Genomic DNA, 15,310 nt, shown 5'->3' with positions numbered 1-15,310 from the left:
GTCATATTCTAAACCTGTTTTAGGTCCTTTTCAAACTAAAGCCTTGCTACAGTATACAGATGATCTTAAATTTTGGGAGTTTGCAAAATACTGGGTGTCTCCTAACTAAAGCTAAATTATTTAACCACATTATAACTCTGGGGAACTAACTCTTGTTCCTAAAAGGACAGGTTTAAAATTAGGGCCACCTAAATTAACAATAATAATTAGCTGAACTTGTCTGTAAATGGCTGGGATTTATAGGATTTGGATTCCTGGCTTTCTAGTTAATAATAAAAAGCCCCTTTATGAGGCTACCTGGGATCTAATTGTAAATACCTGGAGTAAAGCAAACAACAATTCACTAAGTAAAATTTTACAAGAACTGAAAAATAGCCATAAGGTGCAGGTGAGCTGACCGCTGCTGGGGTTGGCCTGCGTTGTGGCCCCAAATCTCCCGAACAGGGGGCAGAGCATGGAGCCTGCTGAGCTTTCCCTTCAGACCACCACAAGATGGTGGCGGCCTGGGCTGAAGCTACCAAGAGGTATGGAATATTATCTTGTAAAACGGAAAGGCTGGCCAGGTTCTACAAATACTTGGGAACCTTTGCAAAACCTCAAGTGTCCATCACCGCTTCGGCAACCCTGTAATGACAAGCATTACTTACCTCAAGGAAGGCAAAGCAACAATTCCAAAAGACATTAGCAAAGCATTGAAACCTGCCATTACTGACAATATTGTAAAGGAAGCGAAAGAAAGGATGGCTCTGCAGAGATGGCAAGATAAACTTAACAGAAGAATCATAATCTTAAAGGAACAATCTTGTTGAAAATACTGTTGACTTGGAGAGCCCACCTTCAAACTTTTAGTGCATTTATGAATACAAGTCAGCTCCTGGGATCAGCTTAGTCAATGAAGCTTCTTTTGGTTGTGCATGCCCAGATTGCTTCTTGTAGAAATGTCTTGCTGAAGCTGAAGTTGTTTGGGTTTATAATAAGAACCAACAGATTAGAATCCCACCTAGAACCAATCCATCTATGAATGAATTCAAGGTGCCTATGTAAACCTGAATGTCCTAATAGGATTGTACAAAAAGGAACACGTTATTCACTTTGCACCTTTCAAACTAGCAATGACTGTGGATGGGGTATAAAAACCCTTGTGAATGTTTAAAGAATGAGTTTTGTTATGGAATATTTTGAAGAGCTAATCACAAGGGAAGATGCTGAAAGATGGGGGCAGTTATATGACAACAAAGAAATCCTGTATCTCTTTGACTGTGAATCTGTTGAATTCACAGTGGATACAGCTCAATATGGAAATGTTTCTCATTTTGTGAGTCACAGTTGTGACCCAAAAATTTAGGTGTTCAATGTTTTCATCAATACTCTTGATACCAGTCTACCCCAAATAGTATTGTTTTCCATGAGAACCAGACATACTGGAGAAGAGCTGACTTTTGATTATCAAATGAAAAGTTCTGGAGATATATTTTCAGATTCTATTGATCACAGCCCAGAAAGAGGGTCAGAACTGTATACAAATGTGGAGCAGTGACTTGCAGAAGTTACCTCAACTGAATTTTTAGGAACTACAGCTGATGGTACTTGTAGTTTTGGCTTTCTCTAATGTTAACTTTAAAAAGTATTTGGGACTCTTCTTTCATATTATCACGACTATGCCTGTTAATTTACAATTTGTGTTTCAAGACATTTGCCTAATAAATTACTGTTGCTCCTGAAGACGACACAGGGTCACATAGACTAATTTGAAGTGTACAGATTTGGTGGTTAGATGCCAAACAAGGAGGACAAACTATTTATGGATCAACAAATACATAGCTAACAGGTATATGTGAATGGGGAAGTGCCCCTTTCAGTGTTTGAAAAGTGTTAAACTGACAAGGCAACGATTGCTGAGCTGAAATATCCTGATTTCAGAGAAACAGTTCATTCAATTTGTGCAAATAAACAAGTTCTATTTTTATTACTGTTTAATAACTGTTGTTCCTGTTTAATACTCACTGATCTTGTATTTGAGACAAATAGGTGATACTGAATTTTTTTACATTATTTTATGCTTTTTTATTAAAGCATTAGCACCATAATGGCATATTTAAGGTATAAAATTAAATGTAAAAAATTTTATTCCAGCCGGGTGCCGGTGGCTTATGCCACCTGAGTAATCCTAGCTACTCAGGAAGCAAAGATCAGAAGGATCGAGGTTCCAAGCCAGCCCCAGCAAGTAGTTCATGAGACTCTATCTCAAAAAAACCTGTCACAAAAAGGACTCATGGAGTGGCTCAAAAGTGGAGGCCTTGAGTTCAAGCCCAGCAACACACTCATACACACAGAAACTGAAAGGAATAGGAGGTCTCAGCGGGCCCCAACCTCCTTGTTGGAGAAACCAGTACCAAACATCCCATGTAGATAAGATAAGCAATGCGGCAGGGCTCAGTTAGGGCATATAGAATGTGGGGAATGTGAGTGGGGGGTACAAGCAAGATGTGAAGTACGTGCAAGATGTGAGGTACGCGCAAGATGTGCTCTGCCTGCTTGCCCAATGTTGATAACGAAAATATGCATGCCACCGCAGTCTATATAAGATTTCCCCTAAAGAGGCTCAGGGTCGTGTTTTCCTAACCGGTCCTGCGTGTCCGTGTGGGAGCTCGACCCTGGCTAGCCAGCCCAATAAACTCTGCTTTGTTGATTGCATTCTCGCCTGGCTCTCTGTCTCCCGGGGGAATAGGATTCCGGGTCCTAACATTTGGAGGTTCCACCGAGATTTCATTTTCTCGAGAGACAGAACCTGCCTGCGAGAAAGCAGGGGCGATCCCAAGTCCTAGGCATTGGGAGGGGATCCCAGACCCTCATTTGGAGGAACTTGAGTGTTCCATTTGGGCCGCGGCGGGGATTCGGCCAATCCCCAGGGAGATTCATTCTGGGAATCTCGCAAGGAGGACCACAGGGTCCTATTGGGAGAGGCTTTCCTCTCATTTGGGCTCGAGCATTTTAGGAACCCTGGCGCCAGGTGAAGAACTAATTGAGCTAGTCGACCGACCACCCGTCAAGTGGACGCCTTTCGGCCTGATATCCCAGTTGGACAGTGAGGAGGTTGAATGGGGTGCGCACCAGTGTGAGAGAAGGACTGGTCCGAGCGAGTGCTGGAGAGTGTTGTGTGTGTGTGGAATTATTGTTGCCTTTACCCTTTTTGTTCTATCTCTCTTGGTGTTTGAGTCTCCTTCCACAATGGGACAGGGACAAACAACCCCAAAGTCTCTGATCCTTTCTCACTTTCCAGAAGTTAAAGAAAGGGCCTTAAATGCGGGTCTGGTCATCAAGAAAGGTAAGTTCGACACCTTTTGTTCTGCAGAGTGGCCCACCTTTGGAGTCGGGTGGCCCATTCAAGGTTCCCTCTCCCTAGACCTGATCACTAAGGTTAAAGCAGTCATTTTTCAGCCAGACAATCGAGGCCATCCAGACCAAGTTCCTTACATTTTGGTTTGGGAGGATCTGGTGAGGAACCCTCCCCCTTGGTTAACAGTTTTTCTGACCCACCCCTCCAGTTCGGCCCCCGGGGCTAAAACCCCAGTCACGCCCGCCTTGGTCATAAAGGAGGAGGAAAAACTTCCTCTTCCCACCTTGACCGGTCCTCAAATTAGGGCATCTCCTTCACCATCTCCGGTCTTACCAGAGAGTTCCCCCCTTTACCCATCCCTCGCAGGGGCAGAGGAAGATCGGCCGCCTCCATACGTGACTCCCCCTGGCCAAGCCAGTGCCCCGGAGGAGGAAATTTCCTCATCCTCCTCAACAGGACTGGCAGCAGGAGGAGGAATGGGTCGAAGACTTCGCCCCCGAGGGATCCGGGAAAGGGAGGGGGAAGACGGGCCCCCCTCATCAACACAGGGGGAGGAAACTGTCCCTACACTTCCAGTCCGGATGGTGGGCCAAGGGGGACCGGGAGGAGGGCAACAGTTTCAGTACTGGCCCTTCTCCTCCAGTGATCTATATAACTGGAGGACACAGAACCCGCCCTTTTCTGAAGACCCCAAGTGTCTCATAGATCTCCTGGAGTCCATCATGCATACACACCGTCCCACTTGGGATGACTGTCATCAGCTGCTCAATACTCTTTTTACGACGGAGGAACGAGAGCGCATCCTCAACGAAGCGAGGAAGAACGTCTTGGGGGATAATGGGAGACCCACAACTCTCCAACCGGCCATAGACGAGGCTTTTCCCCTACGCCGCCCTAATTGGGATTTCGGGACCGCAGAAGGTAGGGAGCGTCTTCGGATCTACCGCCAGACTCTTATGGCCGGTCTCCGAGCGGCCGCCAGAAGGCCCACCAATTTTGCAAAAGTGAAAGCAGTCGTTCAAAGGGAAAACGAAAGCCCAGCCGGTTTCTTAGAGCGCCTCTATGAGGCATACCGTCAGTACACCCCTATTGACCCTGAGGCGGACCTCCACCGGTCTGCTGTGGTACTCTCATTCATTAATCAGGCAGCTCCAGACATTAGGAGAAAACTCAATAAACAGGAAAACTTAGGGGAGATGACTATAAGGGAAATGCTGCAGGTGGCAGAAAAGGTCTTTACCGCTAGGGAAACTCCAGAAGAAAGGGAGGAAAGACAGAGAAAGGAAGACAGGGAGGCCCAGGAGAAATTGAGAAAGGAGGACCGGGAGTTCCAGGCTAAGGAAAACCGAAAGCAACAGAGAGAAATGGCTCGTATTTTCCTAGCGGGTGTCCGGGACCAACCCAGGGGAGGGGGCCACGCCAGGACCCCGGATAAGGAACACTGTTTTTACTGTAAGGAAATGGGGCATTGGAAGAGAGAATGTCCTAAGTTAAAGGGAAGAAGAGGGTTTGGAAGGAGACCGGGGGAAAACAGGGAAAGGGAACGAGCAGTAGAGCAGGCCAGAGTCCTCCTAGCCGGAGAAGAGGACTGAAGGAGACGGGGCTCAGACCCCCTCCCCGAGTCCTGGGTAACAATGCATGTGGAGGGGAAGCCGATGGGGTTCATGGTGGATACCGGTGCCCAATATTCGGTTTTAAACAAGGCACATGGACCTTTGAACAAGGCACGAACAAGTGTTGTTCAGGGGGCCACCGGTACGCAGTTATGTACATGGACTACCAAAAGAAAGGTGAACTTAGGAAAACACCAGGTCACACACTCCTTCTTGGTCGTCCCTGAGAGCCCCGCTCCCCTGCTCGGACGGGACCTACTCACCAAAATAGGGGCCCATATCCATTTTGAACCAGATGGAATAATTGTGACTGATCGAGAAGGGAGCCCGATTCATGTCTTGTCCCTATCATTGGCTGATGAGCATCGTCTGTTTGAGAGTCAACAGGAACCAGGAGGGGACATGACTCATTGGGTAAAAAGATTTCCCACGGCCTGGGCGGAGACTGCGGGAACCGGCCTCGCCAAACACCTCCCGCCCGTAGTTATACAATTGAAGGCTTCTGCTCTCCCCATTCGGGTGAAACAGTATCCTATGCCTGAGGAGGCCCGAAGAGGCATAGCCCCTCATATCCACAGGCTAATAAAGGAAGGAGTACTGCGACCTTGTCAGTCTGCCTGGAATACTCCTCTGCTCCCCGTCCGAAAGCCGGGAAGCGGGGACTATAGGCCTGTGCAAGACCTACGAAAGGTAAACGAGCAGACGGAGGACATTCATCCCACCGTTCCGAATCCCTATACCTTGCTCAGCCACCTACCCCCCTCGCAAGTATGGTATACAACCCTTGATTTGAAAGATGCTTTCTTCAGCATTCCATTGTCAGAAATTAGTCAGCCGCTATTTGCTTTCGAATGGCAAGAAGATGGGGGCCAATCCGGACAGCTCACTTGGACCAGACTGCCGCAAGGATTTAAAAACTCTCCCACCCTGTTTAATGAGGCCCTGAGCCAGGACCTGGAACCTTTTCGTCGGAGCCACCCACGAGTCACTCTATTACAGTATGTTGATGACTTACTGTTAGCGGCAGAAACCCGAGAGGAGTGCATCAAGGCTACTGAACACCTGCTAACGGAATTAGGTGAGCTGGGGTATCGGGCAAGTGCCAAGAAAACTCACATCTGTAAAAGGTCAGTGACATATTTGGGTTATCGGATTGCAGATGGGGCAAGATGGCTGACTGATGCCATGAAACAGACTATTCTGGCTATCCCATCCCCGACATCCACTAGGGGGGTGAGAGAATTCCTGGCTCCGCGGGGTTCTGTAGACTCTGGATTCCAGGATTTGCGGAAATAGCCAGACCCCTATATGAGGCCACCAAAGAAGCTCCAGATTGGAGTTGGGGAGAGAGAGAACAACAGGCCTTTGATCAGCTAAAAGACGCTCTTTTGCAGGCCCCTGCCTTAGCCTTGCCAGATCCTACAAGACCATTCACTCTGTTTGTAGATGAGAAAAAGGGGGTAGCCAAAGGAGTCTTGACCCAACAGCTAGGTCCCTGGAAGAGACCAGTGGCATACTTTTCCAAGAAATTAGACGCAGTAGCGGCAGGATGGCCCCCCTGCCTCCGCATCATAGCGGCCATTGCCGTGCTGGTGAGAGAAGCCGATAAACTAACCTTTGGACAGGCCCTCTGGGTAACGGCCCCTCACCCGGTGGAGGGAATCCTTAAACAACCCCCTGGGAAATGGATGACGAATGCCAGGCTCACCCACTACCAGGGGCTCTTGTTGGATTCCCCTCGGATCACATTCACAGATCCCGTAATCCTGAACCCTGCCACCTTGTTGCCTAACCCGGAACTGCAGACACCTGTCCATAACTGCAAAGAATTCCTCTCCGAAGTTACACAGGTACGGGCTGACCTAAAGGATACCCCCCTGTCCGGCTGCAAATTAAACTGGTACACGGATGGAAGCAGTTTTTTCCAAGATGGAGCCCGAAGGGCAGGGGCAGCTGTAGTCGACCAAGAAGGAAATACGGTATGGAGCAGCGCCCTCCCACCCGGAACATCAGCCCAAAAAGCGGAATTAATTGCCTTGGCAGAGGCCCTGGAGAGGGCAAAAGGAAAGCGAGTCAATATCTACACCGATAGCCGCTATGCTTTCGGTACCATCCATGTCCACGGGGCCATCTATCGCGAAAGAGGATTCCGCACAGCAGAAGGAAAACATCTAAAGAACCTAGCCGAAGTCCAGCGTCTATTAATGGCAGTGGAAAAACCGAAGGCAGTGGCAGTGATGTATGTCCCAGGCCACCAGTCTGCCAAGACGCCGGAAGCTGTCGGTAACAACAGAGCAGATCAAGAAGCAAAGAGAGTAGCAATGGTGAGTCCTCCCATGGAGACAGGGCAACCTTCCACGGTTGCGGCGATAGACGTGCCGGTCCCAGAGCTCCCTCCGCTACCCCCCCCCCCCGACCAGAGTACTCCACAGAGGATTTCACTTGGATGAGAGCCCACTCCCCCTTTAGAGAAGGGGAAGACGGATGGAAAAGCGACTTGGAAGGCAAGTTAATTCTGCCTGAAAAACTCGGACGATTCCTGTTGGCTAACTTACATAAGTCCACCCATTTGGGGCGGAGAAAATTACTAGACTTGTTGACATCTGCGCAGCTCCGATTTCCGAACCAGACCATAGCAGTCCGCCAAATTGTGGAAGATTGTGCCAGCTGCACAATCATGAAACCAGGACGAAGGGAGGGGCACCATACAGGTACTCGGGAACGGGGGAGGGCTCCGGGAAGAAGTTGGGAAGTGGATTTTACTGAGGTAAAACCGGGAAAGTTTGGGTACAAATATTTGCTGGTATTCATAGATACCTTTTCAGGCTGGGTGGAGGCTTTTCCTACAAAGAAGGAGACGAGTCAGGTAGTGGCAAAGGCTTTGCTAGAGGAAATCATACCCAGATATGGGGTGCCCGAGGCAATTGGGTCAGATAACGGTCCAGCTTTTGTTAGTAAAGTCCTGCAGGGACTAGCCCAGACTATGGGGGCCAATTGGAAGCTACATTGTGAATATAACCCCCAGAGCTCAGGGCAAGTAGAAAGGATGAATAGGACACTAAAGGAGACTTTAGCCAAATTGGCCCTGGAGACTGGCGGTGATTGGGTGACGCTCCTTCCCTTGGCCATCTTCCGAGTCCGGAACTCCCCTTATGTCCATGGGCTAACCCCCTTTGAGATCCTATATGGGGCTCCACCCCCCATCATTCAGAGGACCTTAAGCCCAGAACTAGGTGATCTGGCCCCAAATTACCTGACCATGTTGCAGGCTTTAGCTAAAGTGCAACAACGGATTTGGCCCTTAATTCAAGCATACCACGCTGTTAAGAGGGACCCGGCTCCGGAACATGGCATAGTCCCGGGTGACATGGTATGGGTTAAAAGGCATCAGTCCAAAACCCTAGAGCCTAGATGGAAAGGACCTTATGTTGTACTGTTTACTACCCCTACCGCCCTCAAGGTCGACGGGATTGCAGCATGGGTACACCATTCCCATGTAAGACGGGCTCACCCTCCAGAGAAAAAACAGGAAAATTGGTCCGCACGGAAGCATCCAACAAACCCACTCAAGCTCCGGCTGATACGGGATGCTCCGAAAAACGAGAACACTCCAGATGCTCCGCAGCCCTCCTAGAATGGGATTATCACCTGGGTCCACTACACCCACATCAGACCGGCAGATCCGGTAGCTATGAAGAAAGGCTTCCTGCCAACAAGAAGGGTGTCCCACCACAAGAAAAATTTTTTCAAACTCAAACTTCATACTGGACCTCGGTAACTTTATTCCTTTTTCTAACCCTGTCCACCACTTGCTGGGGGCATACAAATCCACATCAACCTTTTAACCTGACCTGGATGATTGTAGATGTGTCCACAGGAGACATTCTTAACCAGACCTCCAAGGTGACCCCTCCCAGCACCTGGTTCCCAGAATTATACTTTGACTTAAGGGCCTTATTCACTGGCAGGGGACAATGGGATTTGCGCCAAAGTTACTTCTATGTCTGCCCCGCTCCCCAACCCAACCACAGAAAAAAATGTGGAGGAATCGCAGACTATTATTGTAAGTCATGGGGTTGTGAGAGCTCAGGGGATATATGGTGGCCACCCCCCGAACAGGGGGACCTTATTCAATTAAGTAGAGTCTCTCAATCTGGCATTACATACCACCAACCTAGACCTATAAATAAGGGATGCCCAACTCCCCCCAATTGTAATCCCATTATGATAAATTTCACTGATTTAGGAAAAAAGGCAACGAATTGGGAATTGGGTAAATCCTGGGGAGTCAGACTCTACAAAACAAATCATCCAGGAGCCCTTTTTACTTTGCGGCGTGTGCAACAACCAGTCTCTACTCTAACAATAGGCCCTAATAAGGTACTTAGGCCACCCTATGTAAAGCCACCTCCCCAACCTCCCACAGCTCATCACCTTCCCTCAACCATAGCCCGGGCTAATGTTACAACTCCAAGACCATCAGAAACCAGCCCTCCCCTGGTGAGGCCCAGTCTCATGACCGCATCTAAAGACCCCCTCTGGGAGCTAGTGGGTGCTGCCTTCCTGACGTTAAACCACACCAACCCTAACATGACTAACTCCTGTTGGTTATGTTATGATGTGAGGCCCCCATTCTATGAGGCAATAGGGCTAAACACCACTCACGATACCTCATCTGAGGAAAACCCTACTCAATGTTCCTGGGGAGACCGTAAGAGAGGTCTGACCATACAGCAGGTAAGTGGACAAGGAACCTGCTTAGGAAAAGTGCCAAAGAACAGACGGGACTTATGTACTGTTATTAACGCCAGTTCTACCTGGGAAAATGCTATTAAATGGGTAATTCCAAAGGACAATGGGTGGTGGCTATGCTCGCGGTCTGGACTCACCCCGTGCCTATCAACTAAGGTGTTTAACAGCTCTAAAGAATTCTGTGTTATAGTGACTGTGCTGCCCCGCATCCTCTATCATTCGGAAGAGAGTCTATATTCATACTGGAATACAAAAATGGTTGAAAAAAGGAAAAAGAGAGAACCTATTTCCACAGTAACTATTGCTACCCTACTCAGCCTAGGGTTAGCGGGAGCAGGAACCGGCATAGCTTCTTTGGCCACCCAGCAGAAAGGGATGTCTTCGCTGCGTGCAGCCATAGACGAAGATATAGAGAGAATAGAAACCTCCATTAGCCACCTAGAAAAATCCCTCACTTCCCTGTCTGAGGTAGTACTTCAAAACCGACGAGGTCTGGACTTGTTGTTCCTCCAAAAGGGGGGACTATGTGTTGCTCTAGGGGAAGAATGTTGTTTTTACGCTGACCATACCGGAGTTGTTCGTGACTCCATGTCTAAACTTCGAAAGAGCCTGGAACAAAGAAAACGAGAAAGAGAGGCCGGGGAAAGCTGGTTCGAGTCTTGGTTTAACCAGTCCCCATGGTTGGCTACCCTTTTATCTGCATTGGCAGGGCCAATAATAATCATCCTATTACTTGTTACCATAGGACCCTGGATTCTAAACCGACTTATGACTTTTGTCAAAAGTCGAATTAATACTATCCAACTTCTGGTCCTCCGCCAACAATATCAGGCTCTTCATCCCCTTGAGAATGATTCCTCAATTTAGGCCATAAGAAAAGGGGGGAATGAAAGGAATAGGAGGTCTCAGCGGGCCCCAACCTCCTTGTTGGAGAAACCAGTACCAAACATCCCATGTAGATAAGATAAGCAATGCGGCAGGGCTCAGTTAGGGCATATAGAATGTGGGGAATGTGAGTGGGGGGTACAAGCAAGATGTGAAGTACGTGCAAGATGTGAGGTACGCGCAAGATGTGCTCTGCCTGCTTGCCCAATGTTGATAACGAAAATATGCATGCCACCGCAGTCTATATAAGATTTCCCCTAAAGAGGCTCAGGGTCGTGTTTTCCTAACCGGTCCTGCGTGTCCGTGTGGGAGCTCGACCCTGGCTAGCCAGCCCAATAAACTCTGCTTTGTTGATTGCATTCTCGCCTGGCTCTCTGTCTCCCGGGGGAATAGGATTCCGGGTCCTAACAGAAACTTCATTTCCTCTTGATTTTACACTTTGAAGAAGTCTACACTACTGGAAAGGTTGTATGTCTGAACCTATAGTTAAGATATTTTCTTTTTCATGGCACTGGGGTTTGAACTCAGAGCCTCACACTTGCTAGGTTGGTGCTCTACCACCTGAGCCACTCCACCAGCCCTGTTTTGTATTGGGTTTTTTCGAGATAGGTCCTCTCAAAGTATTTGCTTCAGGCTGGCTTCGATCTGTGATCCTGATCTTTGCCTCCTGAGTGGCTAGTATTACAGAAGTGAGCCACTGGCGCATAGCCTGTAATGAAGATTTTCAATAGGAAAAAAAAATCTCCAGGATTGGCAGAGTGGCTCAAGAGGTAGAGCGCCTACCTAGCAAGCATAAGGCACTGAGTTCAAACCTCAGTACTGCCAAAAAAAAAAAAAACCAAACTTCAAAAAAACCACCTGATAGTTCAGAATTGATGGCTATAAGGCTTCTTTTGAAAGGAAAGAAAAGTGGGACCAGGAGGATTTTTTGCAGTGCCAGACAGGCACCACTTAGCACGAATTAGGACATGCAGGATGAGTATCTCTGGTCTGAACAGTAGCCGGGATACCTGGGGAGCAGCTGTACCTAATGGTAATGTAATGTACACGAACATTACATTTTCTGAGTTTCAGGCAGTTTTATCGTCTCCTTTCCACCAAATTTAATTCTTTTTATATTATATGCAGATTCTTCTTAAACAGCAATGTGTATTTGAACTGATGCATGATTTATTTATTTATTTAATGAGCATTTCAAGCCAGTTTTGGAGTGATTTTTATTTTTTGGTGGTACTAGGATTTGAACTCAGGGCCTCACTCTTGGTAGGCAAGCACTTTACCGATTGAGCCACTTCACCAGCCCCTGATGCTTGTTTTATATAAGAAGTTTTTAGACATAATAAAGCTAAACTTGACCAAAGTGTGTCTGAATTGAGACCTTTTATTAGTTGAACTACGAAGATTAAAGTGGAATTTTTCACCCTGTGTAGTAAAACCTTAATCAGGTAAAAAAGTATCTTTCATCTCTTTCTGATTCTAGTACTTGTACTCACGTCCAACAAGATTAATGTAGCAAATAAATCTAGCTTTCATATCCCTTATGAAGTTGTTCTAGGCTTTAATGATCTAGAACATTAGGTCATCAGGTAAAATTGAACTGAATTCAAGAATGCACCACTTCAAATATCTTAACTTTCAACCTCTTTTTGGGGAGAAGCTATACTAATTCATTATATTACCATCACAACTTTGTTTTTTCCCAATATGGGATAAATTGTTTGCCTGTTTGAGACCTAATAGTGTATCTACTAATCAAAGTTTATAGAATGTGTTAAGAAAAAATGTATTTTAATGGCAAAAAACCCTGAAAACCAGGTTTCACAATCCTAAACTTGAGAAACTTTTTATTCATAATACAATTAAATAGTTCTTTAGCTCTAGGATATATTCCATGAACACTAAGTTTATCTTCATCTCCAACCTTAATCCTACAGTATTTACCAAGTGTGTTATTAGAAGGTGGTGTATTTACCTGATTTTTACATTCATTGGTTACATATATGTGGACAGTGAAATACAGCCTCTCTCATCTTTCAATTCCCCCAGCTGAGCTGTTTTCTTGTCTCTGTTCATTCCAGAGTCACCCGTTTCCCTCTCCCCTCCAGACAAATGGAGGCGGCTGTTTGTGTTGGACTCTGATCTGAAAAACTGCATTCAAGACCTTGGCAGAGCTGTCCAAGCCCAGGGTCCACCTGTCTAGCCAAAGTTTTAAAACAGCAAACATCTCCTCTTTCTTCTTCCACTTCGCCTTTGTTCTCAATTGTTTTATGGAACAAGCCCTACTAGGCACCTCTCCCCAAGGCTAGTGCCCCACCTTCCCCTCTGGCTGATATCATCCCACTTGCCCTTCTGTGTTCAACATGCTCCTAGACAGTGCAGTTCTGACTACACACTGTCAAATGTTTTGGCAATCAAACTGCAGGCAGTAGTCTTACCGTACAGAAATTCTGAGGAAGGTACTTACGGACCTGGCATGTGCCCCACTAGAGCAGGTTAATAAACACGTGTCCTATCAAGTCTTTCCCCACGAGGATGGTGAGACATGGTAACCAATTCTCTGCAGCTTCCCTGAGGTGTCCTAAGGGCAGTGATGTCAACAATGCACACCGTGGAAATGACTGTGGCCAGTATGGAAGGTTCCCCTGGCCTCTCCCAGCCCTTGCATGTTCAGTTTCTTTGGACCCTCCCATTCTCCACCATCCATCCCTCCCATGGCACCCCTCCTTGAATTTAATTTGAAGCATTTAGGAAAGAGTATCTCTCTCCATCCTTATGATGCAGCACACTACCTGAAATTTCAAGTAGTATCTGGTTGGCAGGCTGGTAGACGAATGAATGGGTTACTGGGAGAGTGAGTGGTTGCATGGGTGAAGACGACAGTGGACAGACAGTTCCTTAGAAGTGCCCTGGAGGGGGTTGGGCAGAGGTCTCCACTTGTTCAGGGGTGAAGGACCCAGTGAGAGTCCATTGACTTTACAGGCTAAAATTCACTTTACAGGCTGAAAAATTTTCATTTAAAAAACTTGTAACTTAAAAACTAAAATATTTATAAATGTGTAACCAAAACATGGATTAGACACTTGTAAGGGTGGCTATACAATTTGGTACACATAAACATATGCATTTATACCTAGTTGCTAAGAAATAAAATCTTGGAAAAGCTCAATTTTTTTTATTTGACACCTGTATTAGAGGGCCATTACTTCCCTCAATTGAAAGCAAAATGTCTGCTATCAACTATCAATATATTTCAACCTTGAATTTGAAGCTTTTACAGAAGATGCTGGGAGAGCGTTAAGATTTCACCCAAAGCTTCTTGCTTTCAGTTGTGTGCTCACATTACCTGAGGAAGCTTTCACAAAATGATGGCCAGGCTGTCTCTGAGTCCATTATATTAGAACTTCTGTGACATGGGACTCTGGCATCTGTATTTTTTTCTTTTTAAAATTGTCTAATTTTCTAACCTTTTTACTTTGACTTTTTTGGGGGGAATCAAATCCAGGGCCTTGTACATGCTAGTCAAGCACTCTACCACTCTACATCCCTAGCCCTGGAATTTCTGTTTTTAAACTTCAAGTAATTTTTCTACATCAAACACTGAAAATGGTAACCTATATTAATCCTAATGCAGCTGAGACAAATGAAGACTTGTTTTGCAAATCTGAGGGTTTTATGCTCCCTGCAAGAGCCAGTTTGAAACCAGCCTCTCCATCTGATCCCTCTCCATCATCATCTTTTTCTTTCTTCTTTTTTTTGCAGTACTAGGCTTAAACTCAGGGCCTACACGTTAAGCTACTCTACCAGGCTTTTTCTGTGATGGATTTTTTTCAAGACAGGGTTTCTCGAACTATTTGCCCAGGCTGGCTTCAAACCGCAATCCTCCTGATCTCTGCCTCCTGAGTAGTTAGGTTTTCAGATGTGAGCCACCCATGCCCAGCTTTCTTTCTTCTTTTACACCTATTTCTACCCTAGCAAGCAAGAATGGCTCAAGGGCTGTGGCCATTAGGATCCATGTTTAGGGGAACTACACCATCATTGTGTTAAAGCTATACTTTTCCACTCCTGAACTTTGAACTTCTGTGCCTAAAGCCAGTTTCAGGAATTTAAAAAAGTAAATAGTTGCAATAAATTCCAAAGAGGTGGCAAGCCTCTGATGAGAGCGGGACAATTTAAAAAATCACAGGAATGTTGAAACAAGATGAATTGTATGCTGTCCCACCCTTGGATGGTGAACATGCTCACTGTGCACCATACTTTTGAGCTCTCATCGATTACTCCAGTAAAATCCCCAACCCGTGGACTCAGGAAGGTGCTGTCTCTCCATCACCTGTCACTCCAGCAGCTTTGAGAAAGCACTGCCTTGAGCCCTAACTACTCCATTTCTGCTTTGATGTGCTGTTTCTGGACTGGACCATTTCACTGGATCACTTAGAAAGTGGCTATGGTTACCTCCAGGAGTTTGGAGGTCATCAGGTATGGAGGGCACAGGAGGGCACCTCACCATCCCACCATCTCACCTTCTGTTTGCATCCATTCTTCTTCTAACTGCTGGCTTAGTATGTCGAACCAAAAGACTTGCACACAACACAGTGGATTGCAGTTATGTATTTAGCTTCCTACGTACTTATACAAAATGGGCCATGGGAAGGGGAAGAGAAATGCTGGAAGAGCTGCCTGGCTGGAGTACCTGACTTGGCTAAGACATGGTTTCTTAATGTACACT

General features: G+C 46.5%; 1 pseudogene; it reads left to right on the top strand.

Annotated features, from left to right (window-relative positions):
* The first annotated feature begins 526 nt into the window (after positions 1-526).
* Positions 527-1,560, top strand: LOC109695858 (histone-lysine N-methyltransferase SUV39H2-like; annotated as a pseudogene).
* The last annotated feature ends 13,750 nt before the right edge of the window (positions 1,561-15,310 follow it).

Source organism: Castor canadensis, chromosome 3 (genome assembly GCF_047511655.1).
Source record: "Castor canadensis chromosome 3, mCasCan1.hap1v2, whole genome shotgun sequence".
In the NCBI taxonomy this organism is placed as follows: Eukaryota; Metazoa; Chordata; class Mammalia; order Rodentia; family Castoridae; genus Castor; species Castor canadensis.
Note: the sequence above shows the minus strand (reverse complement) of the source record. Positions and strands in the feature narration are given on the sequence as shown.